Source organism: Macaca mulatta, chromosome 8 (genome assembly GCF_049350105.2).
Source record: "Macaca mulatta isolate MMU2019108-1 chromosome 8, T2T-MMU8v2.0, whole genome shotgun sequence".
Lineage (NCBI taxonomy): Eukaryota > Metazoa > Chordata > Mammalia > Primates > Cercopithecidae > Macaca > Macaca mulatta.
Genome location: NC_133413.1, coordinates 39,514,265 through 39,533,314, shown reverse-complemented (window position 1 = coordinate 39,533,314; position 19,050 = coordinate 39,514,265). Strand labels below are relative to the sequence as shown.

The 19,050-nt window shown below is 49.4% G+C and overlaps 1 long non-coding RNA gene across 5 annotated transcripts in view; it reads left to right on the top strand.

The window, feature by feature from the left end:
• Window positions 1-19,050, top strand: part of LOC144330603 (uncharacterized) — a 48,265-nt gene that overhangs the window by 15,397 nt on the left and 13,818 nt on the right. For 3 of the 5 annotated variants that reach the window (XR_013396890.1, XR_013396891.1, XR_013396888.1), the window contains exon 2: window positions 10,284-10,403. This is a non-coding gene — a long non-coding RNA (uncharacterized LOC144330603). Of the gene's footprint in view, window positions 1-7,575; window positions 7,654-10,283; window positions 10,404-19,050 lie in introns of all 5 variants that reach the window. The other 2 variants (XR_013396887.1, XR_013396889.1) reach the window with 1 other exon arrangement.

The following is a 19,050-nucleotide window of genomic DNA, read 5'->3' as shown; positions in this document are numbered from 1 at the left end:
ACAGAGTTGCTCTGGACTTCCCGGCTTGGGGACAGCTCTCAGACAAGCTTGGGCCGCTCCCGTTCAGCCCAGCAACTGCAGAAGGCCGCTGGTCTCCTGTGGGCCATGACAGGCAGTTCCGCTCTTTGGAGATGAGCCTCAGGCAGGCGGACAGGTCCCCAGAGGCATGGGGGCTTTGATTGTAGCCCCGACAGGGGCCGTGCTTCATAGGGGCCACTCGGGGTCTGTGCTTCACCTGGCCGGCGCCTCTACTGGAGAAGCTGGAGCTAAAACCCAGACAACACTGTGGATCTTCCAGTCGACAAATAGAGGATGACAAGCTGCTTATCTTCTTTCTGCACACTGGGGCGGGGGAGGGGGTAGGGGCTGGCAAGGGTGTGGGGCTCAGGCCATTGACACGAGTACTCTGGGGTTTGCCTAAGGACACTTTCTCACATTTTTACTACCCATTTCTTTTCCTAAGTCATTGCTGTCATAGCAATTGTGGCTTGAATTCTCGGCACCTTCTCCCTCCTTCACTCTTTGGAATAATAATAATAATAACAACTTCCACCACCAAGGCCATTTATTGTGCATCCATCACGTGCCAGGAGTTTTACAGGCATTATGCCATTTAATTATTGTAACAGTACTGTGAAGTAGACATCGCCATCCTCACTTTATTGAGAAAATGAATGCTTGGAGAAGATATGTGACTTGTTCAAGGTGGAGCCAGGATCCAACCCCAGGTCTGAGTCACACCCTCTGGTGCAATTAACCCTCCGCTTTGCAGCTTCAGCTGAGGGTGTAGTTCACCAATCCACTCAGTACTCTGGGTTAGGAGTGAATTTGACGCAGCTCCACCAACTCAGAGAACTGAGGCCCAGAGAGGTGAAACGCGTCACCTGAAGTCCCACAGCTAGCCTGTGACTGAGTTGGAACTCATCTGACATAGCTGATGAATAACTTGGTTGTGCCCAGCACAGTGCCCAGCACAGTGCCAGGGCCTTTAGGGGGTACCCAAAAGAATACGTCCAATTCCCAGTGAGTTTGCCAGTTGCTGAATAAAGAGAACTATATTCATTGTTCATATTTATTGAACTTTTGCTTTCTGTCAGATTCTGTTTTTTTACATAGAGTTCTCATAACTACGGGGTGTGTACTATCAATACCCTCCTTTTATAGGCAAAGAGAGTTGGCTCAGAGAGGTTAAGCAACATATCCAGGGACACAGCTAGGAAGAGTGGGAGATAAGACTTCGATCTATATCTGGCTGACCGCAGAGCCCTGGATCTTATTTTTATTTTATTTTTTTTGAGACCTAGCTCTTACATTTTAAGCACAAAGAAATGACTAGAGAACCATGAAGGCTAAGCTACAAAAAACAGACTGTACAGTGGGTCATCAGAGAAGAGGAGAGCAAGTGTGTGGGCTGGGGTTGGTTAGGGGAGAGGAATCGGGAGATGACGACCTGGGAGGAAAGAATGTCCCAGATAAAGGCTGGGAATTAAGAAGGGTGAACTGAGTCTCAGCTGTGTGTGTCTGCTTGAAGGCGGGTGGGGCGTGCCTCTCTATTTGACTCTGCTTCATTCATAGCTACTCCCACCTGATGGGTTGATTCAAGCATTCTTTTGGGAAGCTAAGGAACTTCAACTTGCTGAGTAGGAGATATAAGTGTTGACACGTCATGGGTACATGTGTGACAGAGTGGAGAAGCATTCGTTTGGAATTGGATTTAAATTGGACACTGCCAGCTACTCACTGTGTGTCTTTGGGAGTCTCTCAGTTGCATTGAGCTCAGTCATATTGCCTTTAAGAACTGGATAGTAATAATTAGATTATCTATCTCATCATTTGGAGAGTACACAAGATGAGATAGACAATCCTTGATAATTATATGAGCCAAGGCTCAGGTGGCAAGCCCTTGATCAGTTACAAATTGTCCTAAGTTATGATGAATTACATGTGACTACAAGAATGTTTGGGAGTAAACAGGTTGTGCATGTATATGTGTGTTTAAGTGGTTATGATTATATTTATGTGTTCAATGATTATGTTATGTGAATATTGTGGGGCACAGTGGGGCATGCCTGCAGTCTCAGCTACTGAGGAGGCTGAGGTGGGAGGATTTCTATATAATGAAACCTCATCTCTTAAAAAAAAAAATCAGGCTGGGCACGGTGGCTCATGCCTATAATCCCAGCACTTTGGGAGGCCTAGGCCAGTAGATCACCTGTGGTCAAGAGTTTGAGACCAGCCTGGTCAACATGGTGAAACCCCGTCTCTAAACCCCATCCACTAAAAATATAAAAATTAGCTGGGAGTGGTGGTGGGTGCCTCCAGTCCTAGGACTCAGTGGGAGGCTGAGGCAGGGGAATTGCTTTAACCCAGGATGCAGAGGTTGCAGTGAGTGGAGACTGAGCCACTGCACTCTAGCCTGGGTGACGGAGCGAGACTCTGTCTAAAAAGAAAAAAAAATCAAAGTTTAAAAAAAAGTTTTAAAAAAGTGAATATTGACACCTGTGTGTATGGTATGTGTGTACTTAATCTTTGGTCTTGGGGACAGGCCACTGTGAGACAATACCCAGCAACAAACCCCATAGAGATGTTGTGTGAATATACCTCTACTGCATGAGTCCATATGCCAACCACAGTGGCTCCCCCTTGGGGTCTTGTGACCTCAATAACCCCATGAGATGGATGCCAGAATCACCATTTTTTAACATGGAACCCAGCCTGATTTTGAAGTAAGTTGTGCTGACTCTGCAGCCACTGCTACTCTTTCAGAAACCAGGAGTCCCTCTAACTGCAACAAAGGCCGCTGCATCCTACGGAAGCCGCTGCCAGGCAGACTCCCATCTTCTTCCGGGGTCTCGTGGAACTCCTATCTCCTTAGCACCTCCCACCCCTGACAGTGTCATGCAGAGCTCACTTCACTCCCCTGGGATACTGTGGGTGCCCCCCAGGCTCCTGATCACTCGGCCAGAGGCCAGGGCTCTCCTGACCTCTTGGAGTCTCTGTCTGAGGCCCCAGGCTCTGACCCTCCCTCCTGTTCTCCAGGGGATGGTGTTAGAGGAACGGTGTGTTCTCTTCTTCCCACCCAGTCTGTGAGGAAGCTGCCCTCATCCCACCTGGCCTTGCCAGGCCTGGGCTTGCACCTGGAGAGGAAGCCACACAGGAATTTGGAGATTCTCAGGGGCCCATGGGAGACCCTCCTGCTACCCCCTGAGGGGCCACAGTGAATTCATCTGTCATTTTGCCACAGCATGGTTGGTTTTAGGTCCTGCTGAACTTGTGTTACTCGCTCCTCTGCAGGAAGCTAAGATCTCTTGGAGAGGTCTGGAATTCCTACTGAGAATTGACTTCAAACATCTGCCCTTGGGCTCTGAACGGAGCCTGCCGTCCTTGGGCTTCTGCAGCTTTTGAAGAGCCGAGTGGGTTGCCAGCCCAGGGGGCTTGTGGAAGGGTGATTGTCACTTCCTGCCTGACACTGACACCCTCATGGTCATACACTTCAAGAGGTGCCTATAGACAATGCCCTGTGGATGGAGATAGCCTACATCCCTACAGCACAACCAAGGACATCGCAGGATAGACACTGAACAGATCCTGATGCATAATTTGAAGGTTTAACTAATTTTACTCTGATTATGAAAATAATATATACCTGTTGTAAGAGATTTAGAAAATATAGACATACATAAAGAAGAAGTAAAAATAACTCATCATCCAATCACTGAAAGAGAGCCGCTGTTTTCCTTTTGTTATGTTTCCTTTCATTCTTGCTCTCTCTCTGCCCAATACGCAGCTACGTATCCTGGGTGTGCATGGTGTGTGTGTCTCTGTAGTCAACACACTTCATTTCCTCCAAATGAGAGACGCGCAAGTGAGAGGCCTGGAGGTTACTCCTGCCCTTCCCTCCCACTCTGTCTCCCCTCCCCACCCCCATCACCCTCTTCTATCACAAGTCCTTCTGATTTGCCTTTCTTTTCATTTGCAGTCTGCTTATCTCGCAGCTTCCATCCTCTCCCACCTGAGGCACTGCAGTGGCTCCTGACTGATCTTCCCATATCCATACTCTACCCTCTTTTCAGATAGCACAGCAGTTAAGTTCTTTGGGGGTAGACTGCCTGGCTTTGCCTGTTACTAGCTGTGCAACCTTAGGGAAGTTGCTTCACCTTGCTGAGTCTCAGCTTCCCTATCTCTTAAGATGAGGAGGATTAAATAAGCAAATACATGTACAACACTTAGACAGGTGCCTGATGCTTTAGCATGCATTCTCCATGGGGCAACGAGAGGCTCTTTTGGAAACACAGATGATCATGACTCCCCACCATGGAAAATATGGCAAAGCTTTCTTTCCCATGGCCTTTAGGATGGCCACCAGAACCCTAACTTTAAGATTGTATGGTTTGGTTTCCATCCTGCTCTCTGATCTCCACTTACACCTCTCTCTCTCTCTCTCTCTCTCTCTTTCTCTCTCTCTTATCCATCTATGTTGGCCTCCTTTTAGTCCTTGAAGCTGCTGCTCTTGCCACGACATCTCTGCATATTCTCTTCTCTCTGCTTGAAAGACTTCCCCTCTCCACCCTTTTCACATATAATATGCTTCTTGTACATGTGATTCCCCCCCATGTTTTTCTGTTAAAAACGACATAAATATGTCTTTGCACATAAATCTTCATGCATACCTCTGATTATGTCCTCAAAATAGACCTTCAAAAGAGGAATTTCTGGGTCAAAGGTTATGAACATTGTTTGTCTTTTGATGAATATTCCAGATCACTTTCCGGAAAGCAAACGCACGCACTTCTCAGCCTTCTTGCCACATTTCTGTTTCCTGGGCTTCCGTGGCATTTCTTTTGAATCTTTCATCTAGCAGTGACCGCATCTCCTTTATAATAATTTATTTGCTCTCTGTCTCCTCAACTAGACTGTAAGCTGTTAGAGGTAAGGGCCATGTCTAATTCATCTTTGTGCCTCCCTAGAGACCTGGTCCATGGCAGGTGCCCAGTGAGCATTTGCTGAGCTGGACTGAATTGATCATGAGTTGTCAGTTCCTTTCCACATTGGGCTGGAAATCAGGAATCCAGATGTTTGCTAATAAATCAGAAGGCCTCAAATGTCTAAGAGGAAAACCCCAGCACTCACTGCATACTGGTAGGGGTCTCTCTCTGTCCATCTCTGTCTCTGTCTGTCTTGGGCTCTCTTGTCTGTGTCTTCCTTGCCTGATAGTTGAATGAGAGAAGAGCCCAATTTAAAAGCTGTATATCCTAACTCAGAAACAGAAAGTAAATGCTGCATATTTCCACCTATAAGTGGGAGCTAAATAATATGAACCCAGGGACAGAGTGTGGAAGGATAGGCATTGGAGGCTCAGAAGGGTGAGGGGAGGGGAGGGGCATGAGGGGTGAGAAATTACTACTTTTTCTCTTTTGAGACAGGATCTCACTGTGTCGCCCAGGCTGGGGTGCAGTGGCATGATCATGGTTCATTGCAACCTCAATGTCCTGGGCTCAAGCAGTCCTCCTGCTTCAGCCTCCCGAGTAGCCTGGCACCACAAAACCAGGCTAATTTTTGTATTTTTTTGTAGAGATGGGGTCTTGCCATGGTGCCCAGTCTGGTCTTGAACTCCTGGGCTCCAGAGGTGCACCTGCCTCAGCCTCCCAAAGTGCTGGGATTACAGGTGTGAGCCACGGAGTCCAGTGGAGAAGTTTCTAGGTGCAATGCACATTTTTCGAGCTATGGCTACACTAGAAGCCGAGACTTCACCACTACGACTATACCCTCTAAATTTATTTTTTTAAAAATCAACAAAAAAATTGCTTTTCCTACTCTGAGTGGAGGAATGTCAGTGTCTGATGAGCCAGCGGCTCATGGGGGCCCTGGACTCAGGGAGGCCTGGCTCACAGTTTCCTTTAGGGGGTACCCCTCAGGACCCCGCCTCCTTTCCTATGCCTCACCTCCTTCCCTTTGCCCACCTTCTGCTGCTCTCTCTGGGGGTGTCTGTTCTCAAGCTCACCCTGGGTCTGGGGCATTCCTGTAGCCAGGGCTCCACAGAGCCCTGCTGGCTTCCTCTGAAGGCTGTTTTACTGGATGCTGCCTTGTTCTGGGCTGGGCACTCAGCAACTTAGAAACTGCAGCTCAACTTTTTGAAAGCAGCTGGGATGAAGCCCCTGTGTCCCCGATGAGCCCCCGAGGGCCGCCTCTGAGAGCCTGGGAGTGTTTGCTGTTTGTTTGGGAGAGCGTCGCTCAAAGCTGCAGCCGGGCTGTTTCCCCTTTACAGGATGTTTGGCTTGGAAAAGCTGTGCGGGCTTCATCTGGACCCTCATATTTTGAGATGGGGACCTGGATGACCCCCAGACTGGCTTCCTGTGCCCTATTTGGGCTCTCTCTGTCACGCTCCTGTGTGTGTGACATATGCTTGCTCACTGTTCTAAATGCATTACAAATAGTAACCCATTTCATCATTCCTCAAACCCAGTGAGGTAGGTGTTATTATCCTGAGTTTACAGACAGGAAACTGAAGCTCAGAGACATAACCAAGCTAGTCAGAAACTGGGCCAAGGCTTGAACCAGGTAATCTGGTTTCAGAGTTCAGAGTCCTAGCCTTGGCGTTGGGTCTCTAGGTCCTGGTTAGGAAATGTGAGCCTACTGGTGTGTGTATGTGTGTATATGAGTGTGTGCATGTGCAAGTGTGTGGATGCCTACGTGTGTGCATGCATATGTGCATGTGTGTGGGTGCGTATGTGTGTGAATGTGTGTGCATGTGTGTGGGTGCGTACGTGTGTACATGTGTGTGAATGTGTGCGTGTGTGCATGCGTGTGTGCATGTATGCGGGTGCATGCATGTGTATTTGTGTGCGTGAGTGTGTGTGCATTTGTATATATGTGTGCGTGAGTGTGTGTGTGTGTGTGTATTTTACATGAATGGTGTATGTATACATGAGGCTCTCAGCACTGGTAGCACCGAAGAGGCAGTGTGACCTAGTCACACAGTGGAAAGGACTTAGCACTAAGGTGGCCCTGAGTTTGATTTCTGCCCTGCCTGTTGTAAGCTGTGTGTCTTTGGGCATGCTGCGTCACTTCTCTGAGTTCTGATTTCCTTATCTGTAAATGGAGTCTGTGTTATGTATCTCAGTGTTGTTCATTTCTGTCAATGGCTAAGGGCAATATTATCCATCTTTTCCTTTCCAGTCCCTCCAGGCAAGCCGAGAGGGGGAGGGAGTTTATTTGAGTCTTTACCTGTGGTGCCCTTTCTTCCGTTTGCCAAAATCTCTTTTCACTCTGGGCACCTGTCCTGTCACTGACCGCTCCCCCCCAAAAAAAATATCAGTTTCACTTGCGCCCAAGCATTGGCATTATCCTTCCCGTCCATTTTCACATTGATCAAAGGAAAGGAAGAAGATGGCACTGCTCAGCCCAGATGCTCAAGCCCTTCAAAGGGGCAAGAGACTTCTTGGTGCCTCTCAGATCCCCCTCACCTGTCTGTTTTGTGGTGTTAAGGCAGATTCTGGAACAAGCCTCCCCTTCTCTGTCTTGGGCCATGTGTTTGGAGGCTTTTCTCAGAGCCCACACGCTCTGCTTTGTCCCCAGGCACCATCCACTTGGCTCTGGACCACGCCTTGCCTGGCTGAGCTGCCCTGGGAGCTGTCAACACGGGTGTGCGTGCTGGTATGCTGGCCTGGGGGCTCAGGAGAGAGAAGGTGTGGGGAGCGGGGAAAAATGCGCTGGGTTGGTTTGCATGACCCGCCAGCATGGAAACCGCCTGCTAATCACGGAGCACAGCTGAGGGTGCCCAGAGCAGGATGAGGAGGGAATGCGGGGCTGAGCTGTCACGGGAAAGGGAGTAGGCTCTGGGACTCAGAGCACAGGCAGGCTGCTTTTTGTTCAAGGTAAACAAAAATATTAAAATTGTTTAACATTGAGCTACTCTGCCTGTAAGGTAGTGAACTCCCCATCCTTACAGGTATTCCAGAGGCTGCGTGCTCACCTGTGGGTGCTGTGGGAGCAGCGATGATCGCACTAGGAGAAAGGTGGTTTCCCTTCAACCTTACGATTCCCCGAGCCTGTGACTGGATTCCCGGTCTGTGGTTTTCAAACTTCAGAGTATAGGCCTTTACTTTTGTTTAAGTAGGTTGTATTAACCAGGTGCCAGGCTCTGGTCTAATTGCTCACAAACATTAGCTCATGTAATTCTTATCAGAACTCTGTGAGGTAGGTACTGATATTTCCATTTCATAGATGAGAAAACTAAGGCGTAGATAGGGAACAACTTGTCCAAGAGCTCCCGGCTAGTCAGTCTGACCCGAGTCTGTTCTCCTTTTTTTTTTTTTTTGAGATGGATTATTGCTCAGTCACCCAGGCTGGAGTGCAGTGTCGAGATCTCAGCTCACTGCAACCTCTGCCTCCCGGGTTCAAGCGATTCTCCTGTCTCAGCCTCCCGAGTAGCTGGGATTACAAGTGTGCACCACCATGCCTGGCTAATTTTTTGTATTTTTGGTAGAGACAGGGTTTCACCATGTTGGCCACACTGGTCTTGACCTCCTGACCTCAGGGGATTCGCCCGCCTTGGTCTCCCAAAGAGCTGGGATTACAGGCATCAGCCACCATGCCTGGCCCTGTTCTCTTGACTGCTGTGCCCCCGTGGCCTTATCTGGAGGTGTCTCCAGCAGGCCTGCTTGCTGTGCCTTAGTCTGGGCTTGACTAAGGGGAATCTGGCCAAGTGCAACAACAGGCAGGTGATGTGCCCTAGGATGGCAGGTCCTGCAAGGAGTCCCTTTCTGTAGGTATATCATGGCCCAAAGGTGTGGTGTCATCCAGGCAATGGAGTGAGGGGACGCACCCTCCGGATAGGCAGCGGGCTCTCACAGTGATAGAATCTGGATGCTTGAAAGTCCTGGTCAGCAAGTCACCCCACAGCATGTCTGTTATTCACCGTGGAACTCCAGGAATTAGGGAATAGGGAGGGGACTCTGTTGATCCCAGGGGACATTGGATTTCACCGAGAAGGGGACTCAGGCCTGGGGGGGTAAAGGTGAGGGCTGCGACATCAGAACTGGCAGACAATATCAGAAACATTCAGGAAGGGTGATGGATTCCCAGGTCTGGATTAGGAGCAGCTGCCCCCTCAAACGTTGGGGCCTCAGAGACTAGAATTTAACCCCCAGATCTGCCACTTTTGCTGCTTGTGTCACTAGGTCATGTTGGTTAACCTCTGATTCATGGCTTGCTTATCTGTAAAAGGTGGGCGATGATAACTATCTTGCATGATGGTTTGGGGGGGGGAGGGGGTGTTAAATCAGATAATATCTGCTTACATAGAGCCTTGCAAACAATAGTTGCTCACCAAATGTCCTTGTATTTTGTTGAGTTGCTCTTGCCTTGGGTGGGAACTGACCTTATAGAGACAGGGGTGGGACGGGGCGGGAGGTGAGTGGATGGGGAGGGCTGAAGATGGTGAGAGACTGGAAGATTCCTAGGGTTCACCAAGTTAGTCAAGAATGACTTTGTGAGATCCCCCCACCCCTGGGTGCTAACCCCAGAACCAGGCAACTTGGGGGCTGTGGAAACAGAGGCTACTAAGGAAATGGAGACCAAAGAATGACTTAGCATAGCTAGGATTTCAAGTTAATGAGTTGAAAATTATACCCAGGGCCAGGGAGCCGCACTGAGAGGTCAACCAAGCTTTTCCTTGGCGTTTCCTCCCCACCCCGACCTCTGCCTAGGATGTTCTCTGCTGTCATTCTCTGAGTGTGTGTGGATACTCTCCTATCTCATCTGCAAAACAAGTGGCTTGGATGGGATGATGACTAAGACCAATGAGACAGCGTCCATGGTTTTAAAGATCAAATATTTTACTTCTCTGTTGATCTGAGAACTTAGAAGGATCCCCTCCAGGTTAGAGGACTACATTTACGCAGCTTAGATGAACAGAAAGGACTAGAAGTGAGAGTGATGGTAACAAGGGCAGTCGCTTTCCCTCTATAGTGCTCTGGAGTTGATGGCAGTGCTCCATGTATTCGGTTTCCTGATTATAACCTGCTTACTTTGTAGAGGAGGCTACTGAGGGCCCGAGGTGGTTAAATGACTTGCTTGAGGTCACACAGGTAGTGAGTGATAAAGTCAGGCTCCTAACCAGGGTTTTCCAGTCCTAACTCTGATACAAAGTATACTGTGTGAAGACATTGCCCATATCTAGGCCCCAGTCTCCCAATCTGTGAAATGGGTGGATTGTTCCACTGGCAATAAGACGTGTTTTTTTTGTTTTTTTTTTTTAATTTTTTTTTGTTTTTTTGTGACAGGGTCTCTCTTCCTGTTGTCCAGGTTGGAGTGCAGTGGCACGATTCCAGCTCCCTGCAGCCTCAAGCACCTGGGCTCAAGCGATCCTCCTGCCGCAGCCTCCCGAGTAGCTGGGACTACAGGTGCACGCCACTGTGCCAGGCTAAGTTTATTTATTTATTTTTTTTAGTTGATACGGAGTCTCACTATATTGCCTAAACTGGTTTTGAACTCTTGGCCTCAAGCGATCCTGCCTTGGCCTCCCTGAGTGCTGGAGTTACAGATGTGAGCCACTGTGCCCAGCCAGATGTGTGATCTTATTGTTTGCCTTTTGCTCCCACACGTCAGAACTGGTGACCTGCTTGCCCTTGGAATGCCAGGGGCTGACCTGACTTTCAGGAAACGGTCCTGTCTCTGTGGGTGCGGAAGCTTCACTTGGTGCTGGTTGGTAAATAACTGTCTTGGTCTCCGGAGGGTTTGAAAATCACATTTCTCCCTCTTGTTGCTATGGGCGACTAACACTAGCTAAAGCTTGAAATCAGGCCCCAAAGGGTGGCCTTGCTGATGACTCTGGTTTCTCTTTTCACTGTCTAGGGCCCAGGGAGTTTCTCAGCATATTTGATTGTGAGGAACTGTAGAGGCCCTCCTGTGCCCAGACAGTCCTCGCTTGGTGGGTGTTTAGTCCAAGCCCTTGCCTTCAGGCTGATGGACCAGATGACCTAATAAAGTTCCTAAAAAAATCTCCTGGACAGATCACCAACCTCCTTCCTCTTTAAAGTCTCATCGAGAGGAATGTCCACAGCATCCTTGGTAACACATTACAGTGTTTCACAACCCTCCTAGCCAGGAAGCTGTTCTTAATGTTTAACCTTAATCCCTCCCACTGAAATTTAAGGCCCTTTTCTCTTGTTGAGTGCAAATGGAGAACAGCTGCTTACACTCATCGTCCGACGTCAGCTATTTCTCAGGATGACCCTGTGAGACAGGCCAGGGTCATTAGACTCAATTTGGTGCTCAGCAAATATGTGTTTATTCCTGCATGCGTGGGCCACAGGCTGGTTTGTTGGGTGCAATGAATAGCTGCAGGTTTATTAGGGTGTCTCTTTAGATGGATGTATGTCTCCCGGTGTCTGTAGAACACTCCGGACCCCGGAGAGTGAAAACCCTGCCTGTCGGACTTGCTTTGAGAAGATTCTTCTCCAACTCCCCACAGCAGAAGTTGCTTCACAGAGGGGAACAGTTTTATGGAGGTGACTGAGACCTTAAGCTTGAGGCCACCCATCTGAGGTGGCATCCAGAGGAGACTGGCTGGCCCCTCCTTCGCCTTGGATGTAGCACTGTTTCTAGGATCTCTTTTCAATCAACAAGACAGGGGATGTTCCACGAGGGTGCGTGGATTCCCTGCCATCCCACATGGTCAAGTGGAAGGGACGGGAAAAAAGCCATGAAGGGTTTGTGACCACACAGAGACTCTCCTGGCCGCCTGTCCTTTCGCAAAGAAGACAGAGATGAAATATAATCAAGCAATTAACCACCCCTATCATCACCAAGAACAACAGTATCAACAACAAGAACAGGGACAACAAAACCCATGGATGAAACATTCCTTTCTCATTCAGATCTTATCTGGCGCACTCTCTCTCTGCTCTGTCTCGGTCTGTGGTTTAGAGAAACATGGGCAACGCTGTTTGGAAGAACAGGTGAGAGGGGGTGGGGAATTCAGAGGCCTGGGCCCACCGCCTCCACTCCTTCCCTAGTTTAACCTTTGACAGGATCTTCACCTCTCTCCGATCGGCTTTGCTTCTTGTTCAAAGGCCTCAGTCACCCAGCTGTGTCCCTTTCTCCGGAGGGCAAGGGCGGATGGCAGTGACTCTGCTTGATGAGAGAACTTTAAGGGCCCAATCAGTCCCTGGGCACCCCCTCCTGGGCTGTTTTCTCCAGGAGGCTGCATTCTGATCCATAAACCTTCTCCTCAGGGGTTTAGGGTCGAGCTGTTCCTGATGTTTATCAGAGGCTGGGATCAAAGCTATCCAGGTCGTAAATCTCTCTCTGTGGCTGTTGGGCCCCAGGGCAGCTGAAGAGGGTTGACAGCCCTTTGGACCTCAAAGGAAAAAATGTGCTCTACTCCACCCACTCCCAGCTCTGCCAAGAAGCTGTCCTCTGAGAAGCCATGGCTGGGCCGTTCCATTCCGGGGAGCTGCTGAAAAGAGCTGGGAGGCCAAGAAGAGCTTGTGTGTGCTGGGGAGAGGAAGCCCAGCCTTGAGGGAGGGGTGCAGGTGCAGCTCCTCTGTGTGTGGGGGCTGAGGGACCTTGTTTGCCTTTTCCTTGTGGCTGTGAAATGCTTTATGAGTACTTCCATAGGTGGATGGACAGGGGGAGGGTAGATAAACTCAGCCACAAGGCCCCAGGGCCTCAGGAACCAACCCAACCCTCTCATTTTACAGAAGAAAACTGTGCCTGGAAGGTTGAAGAGTTTGTTCCCAGTCACATAACCAGGGATCCTTAGGACAGCCAGACCAGGAAACCATTTCCAAACTGCCAATCCATGGCAGAGTATCAAGACCTCAGGAATCATTGAGACACCACAGAAGCATCGGGAAAGGGCTCCTTAGCTTTTGAAGCTTCTTACTGTTCTTGAGTGTGCACGGAGCCCATGACTGCGGGGTTTTGTAGACACCTCAGGGATGACGTGACTGGTACCCCTGACAAAGTCAAGGCTGCTGGACAAATGAGTCTGAGGATTTCAGGGGCAGCTGGGTGCAGGAGTTGGTGGGCTGTGGGAGTGCCCCCTTGTGGGTAGGCTTCCTTCCTCCTGGTGATGGGGGTTCCTCAGTGCAAAGGTGAAGGGGTGGAGGGGCTGGAGCAGCAGGAATCTCTCTTGTTGATAGGTATGAGGCCTTGAAGTCCTTTTCTTTGTCCCAGGATTCGTAGAAGCTTCGGGGCTGAGCTTTGTGTTTTCAGGCATGGGGTGCAGAGACGTTTAGGCAAACTCTTACCATCCTTTCTCTTCATTAGGGCTTCCTAGGAATCAATAATGCCCATGAAGGAAGGGATTGTAGAAATAGCTTAACACTTTCATTTACTAACGTGGAAATTGAAGCCCAGGGAAGGGAAGGGACCGGCTGTGGAAGAGAGAGCCATCAGCAGAAGGAGACCCTGAAATCTTCCTGTGTGATTCCCAGGAAGTCCAGCCCCAGCTGATTCATAGAACAAATGCATGCAAACCTTGCTATCTATAAACTACACATGCACTTACATAAAACGCATAAAAATATATGGCCTTGGTTTTGGAACAATACCCCGCAGATAAAAGTAGCTTTAAATCCTCCATAAAATGATAAAGTCTAGTCCTAAACTCCTAGCAGCTCCTAAACTCACCTAGTAGGTGATCACAGGCAGCAGGGGCCGCTCAAACTTTCCTAGCTTGGTATCTCCACCTGTAGAGAGGAGGCAGAAAAGCATCGGGGGTGAAGTCGTGGGCTCTAGAGTCACAAAGACGTGGGTTCCAGGCCAGGCTTGGCCCTTGCTAACTGTTGACCTTGAGCAAATTACCCAACCTGTTCCTTATTTGTTCCTGCCTCATAGGTAGTTGTACAGATGAAATGATATCAGTTCTCAGAACAGTGCTAGGGACAGAGTACACTTTATGCTCAATACATGTTCACTTTTAGAGACATCTTGGGATTCTCAGTCTAAGTGACATTCAAAATGACCTCACTGGGAGGCAGGACCAAGGTGGAACCTCCTCTTCGATGGGATGTGGGCCTATTTTCTTCTACTTCTTTATTTTTGTAGATGCATGCCACCACACTCGCTAATGAAATTTTTTTTTTTTGTGGAGGTGGGGTCTCACTATGTTGCTCAGGCTGGTCTTAAACTCCTGACCTCAAGCAATCCTCCTGCTTTAGCCGACCCCCCGACAGTGCTGGGATTATAGGCATGAACCACTGAGCCCAGCACCTCTATTTTAAATCTATTTTTTTTTTGAGATGGAGTCTCGCTAGGTTGCCCAGGCTGAAGTGCAGTGGCACGATCTCAGCTCCCTGTATCCCTGTAACCTCTGCCTCTCGGGTTCAAGCGATTCTTCTGCCTTAGCCTCCTGAGTTAGCTGGGACTACAGGCATGTGTCACCATGCCCGGCTAATTTTTTGTATTTTTAGTAGAGACAGGGTTTCACCATGTTAGCCAGGATGGTCTTGAACTCCTGACCTTGCAATCCGCCTGCCTCGGCCTCCCAAAGTCCTGGGATTACAGGTGTAAGCCACTGCACCTGGCTATTTTAAATCTAAAGACAAATCACCCATGAGGTACAGTGGGGGAACAGAGGTCTGGGCTCAGTTAATTCAGAAGAAGATTTATCCCAGGATCAGGAAATGAGAGTTTCAGATGTTGCCAGTAGCTTCAGTGGCTTTTAGGGCCTTTTTTTTTTTGTTTTGTCTGGTCAGGGCTCATCCTGGGATGAGCTTTAAGGCCTGTTAGGGGCTGAATTCTGTCCCCCTCAAAATGTATATGTTGAAGTCCTAACCCCAGTACCTTAGACTGTGACTGTATTTGGAGATAGGGTCTCTAAAGAGGTAATTAGGTTAAAATGAGGTCACTAGTGTGGGCCCTAGTCCAATAGGAATGGTGTCCTTGTTGGGTAAGGGGCAACGTGGACACAGACAAGTGCAGAGGGGAGCCCCTGTGAAGAAGCGGGGAGAAGACAGCCACCTGCAAGCCACAGAGGGGGCGTGTGAAGGAACCAATCCTGCCGACACCTTGGTCTTGGCCTTCCAGCCTCCAGAACCCTGAGGTGATCAATTTCTGGCCAGGCAGCCCTAGCCACCTTTCTACAGCACTCATGCTCCGGGTTCGGCAGAGGGGAAAGGACTGCAGGCCAGCGCTTCTTAAACCTTTGTGTCTGTGAAACTCACTTCCTGGGGAGCTGGATCAAGATGCAGATTCTATGACCATCTCATTTCCCCTTTCCCATCCCTTATCTAATTTGCTCCTCTGTGGAACTGTGTGAAGTAGACAGGGCAAGAATTTTCACCCCCATTTTCCAGATTGAGAAACTGAGTCTCAGAAGGAGGAATCACTGCAAGTGAGTGGTAGTCGAGCTTCCAACTCAGGTCAAGTGAAGTGTCCTCATGTCCCATGCCCCCCGTAATTTCCCGATCCCTAGCAGGGGCACCTGGGGAGACTCCCTGGTGATGCTGTGTTAGGGCTCCCTTTTTTATTTTGAGATGGAGTTTCACTCTTGTCACCCAGGCTGGAGTGCAGTGGCGTGATCTCAGCTCACGGCAACTTCCACCTCCCAAGTTCAAGTGATTCTCCTGCCTCAGCCTCCTGAGTAGCTGTGATTATAGGCGCCCGCCACCATGCCCGGCTAATTATTGTATTTTTAGTAGAGACGGGGTTTCACCATGCTGGCCAGGGTGGTCTTGAACTCCTGACCTCAGGTGATCCACCTGCCTCGACTTCCCAAAGTGCTAGGATTACAGGCATGAGCCACCATGCCCGGCAGGGCTCCCTTTTTGACAGACACTGCCTTAGACCTCAGGCTCCCTCAGGCCTTTGCTCTTGGGGGTTGGAGCTGAGGGGAGGATGGAAGGTGTCCCTCCCCATCACAGCGTGGCTAGCTGGTGAGAGAGGCTGGGAGCTCCCGACCTGTCTGGACACGCGGCCACTCCTGGCAGTCCCCACCCCTCCTTTCACCCAGCCCCTCTGCCTTCAAGCAAGTGAATGAAGTCAGGCAGGCCCCGGGCCATCCTGCGTGAGGGAGGGAGTGGGCACAACTTGGCACTCCAAGGGTTCGCCATTGGGATGGGCGTGGAGACGGTGTGAACTCCTTGGTGTCTTGCTCTTGTCATCTTCCAGCGTGACATATGCACAAAGGTACCTTTTATAGGTGGGAAATTATAGGTGCTGCCACTTCAAAGGCCTTGGCAACCAGAGCTCCTCTTTGATAGATGACAGTATTATTAATGGTGATTTATTGCTGGGGCCATTTTGACAACAGAAATAACCAGTTTCCCCACCTTAGCGGCTCTCTTCTCCCACACCTTCCTGGGGATTTTTTTTTCTTTTGGCTGGCCCTGTGTATTTTTCTGGCTATGGGGGTTACCTCCCTGCATGAGGAGGCATGGGAGGTAACCCATGGAGCATCTGCTTAAGGCACACAGTGAGGCATCCGGCTTATTAACTTGTCATCATGTGTCATAAAGTTTAGTGAAATACTGGCAGATTGTAATCCTAAACAGGGCAATTACCCTCTTATTAAAGCAGCACTCTGTCTGTCTGTCTCTCTCTCTCTTTTATTTTTCTCTCTCTTTCCCCGCCTCCACCCTCTTTCCTGGGATTGTTCTTACCTCTGCCCTACTTGCACAATTAGTCATGAGCAGAGGTCACCTGCTTCATAATGATCCCAGAGTAGGCCTGGCTTTGGTGGGGCGGAGCTGAAGGGGAAGGGGCAAAGGAGAGTTAACCACCACGAGGCTTGCTGCAGCAAGCTGGCCTCATGGGGCACAGGGACAAGGCGCTGTCCCAGGCGGGAGGCTGCAGTAGGAAGGTGGTGGTCTGAGGTTTCTGGCTCCAGGCAGCGAGAAGGGAGGGGGAGAGGAGAGAGCTGACAGGAGCGACTGAGCCTCCGTGGACTTCTCCGTTCACCCAGATTTTCTGGCAGGGCTGCCTCCCTCTGCCTTTTTCTCCCTCACTTTTGTATCTCGAAACAGAGGTGGAAAATGAGAAAGGAAGTGGGAGTGGGTGGTGGGCACGTGGGACATGAGGACTCCTCACTTGATCTGAATTGGAGGCTTGGCTGCCACTCACTTGCTATGATTCCTCTGTCTGAGACTCAGTTTCTCAATCTGTGAAATGGGGGTGAAACATCTTGCCCTGTCTGCTTCCCACCGTTTTAGAGAAGATCAACTTAGAAAAGGGATAGGAAAGGGGATGGCTCATAGTAACTCACTCCACAAGTCTGAGGGATGATTGTAATTTCATATGTGTGACCACAGGGTCTTATGTCATGTCTAACGGAGCTCCACCCCCGTGATTCCAAAGGATCGTTGAGTATATTGAGCTTCAGTCTTCTGTTCCTCTCTGTCAGGGTTTTGATGACCTTGGTTTCTAAATCTGCTTGGGAGGCATTGTTTGGTCTGAACAACAGGAGTTTTCGGCATATGTATGATAATGTTACCTGCACAGTGTGAGGTTAAGAAGACAAATGGAGGTAGGCTAGAGGCTACAGCTGAATCACAATTTGCCAGATCTGAAAAGACCTTAGAGATTACCTGGTTGAATTGTCCCCTGCTATAGATTTGTAAATTGAGGCTCAAAAAGGTAGAATAACATTCCTAAAAATCATCAGATAAATGATAGGCAGAGTGGGGACTAGATCTCCCAGCCCCAGACTCAGCCCAGTGCTCTGTCCACGAAAGCATGTTGACTGCATCAACTCTGGGTGTGCCTTCTCCTCCTCCTTTATCATCAATCAGCGCTCAGGAAAGAACCTGCTAGCAGTCATTTACACCTTAGCATGAACTTAAGTCAACATTTAGTTCTCCCAGGTGCATTTGCTTTTTTATTTTTTATTTTTTTTTTTGAGATGGAGTTTTGCTCTTGTCGCCCAGGCTGGAGTGTAATGGCACGATCTTGGCTCACTGCAACCTCCACCTCCTGGGTTCAAGCGATTCTCCTGCCTCAGCCTCCTGAGTAGCTGGGATTACAGGCACCTGCCACCATGCCTGGCTAATTTTTGTGTTTTTAGTAGAGATGGGGTTTTGCTGTGTTGGCCAGGTTAGTCTCAAACTCCTGACCTCAGGTGATCTGCCCGCCTTGGCCTCCCAAAGTGCTGGGATTACAGGTGTGAGCCACTGTGCCCAGACGCATTTGCTTTTGAGGTCTCATCTCATCGTATAGATTGTTCCTTGTCAATGGCATTTCCAGCACTGGTAAGAAGAGAGGCAAGGCAGGGCTCGTGATTCTCACCCCCAAGACCCTGCCGCTTGCCTGCTCGCTTGGGCAATAGGGCGGGCATTGCTTCCTGAGTTAAACTGCACTGGACCCAGATATGTGTGTCCATATTTCAGAGCAAGTTTGTCAGAAGCTGTTGGGGAGTAAGGCTGGGTAGATGGATGGAGTCAGACTCGTTTAAAAATGGAGTACCAGCAGATAGGTTTAACAATGGAATGCGGCCGGCCAGAGTGAAGGTGGTTCCTAAACCAAACACCTGTCCCTTCTGTTTGTTTTCTGGTTTCCTTCCCCATTGTTGGAGAATGCTAGAAGGCAGACTAGTATTAAGAACTCTAAGTTCCTGGCCTGGCATGGTGGCTGACACCTGTAATCCCAGCAACTTGGCAGGTCGAGGCAGGAGGGGATCACTTGAGCCCAGGAATTTGAGACCAACCTGGGCAACGTGTTGAAACCCCATCGCTACAAAAAATACAAAAATTAGTCAGGCATGGTGGTGCATGCCTGTAGTCTCAGCTAGTTGGGAGGCTGAGGTGGGAGGATTGCTTAAGCCCAGGAGGTTGAGGCTGCAGTGAGCCATGATCACACCACTGCACTCCAGCCTGGCTGACAGCGAGAGACCTAGTCTCAAAAAACAAAACAAAGCAAAAAACCAAAAAACCAAAAAACAAAAAACCAAACCAAACCAAAACAAAACTTCTTCAGTTCTAAGTGCCTGGTGTAGGGAGTGTTTCTGAGGGCTTGTGTTTACCAGGGCACTGTGCTGTGTGCGGGGTAGTGATGGGGACAGACACCATTCCAGCATCTTGGAGCCCAAGTCTAGAGTCAGGGCCACAG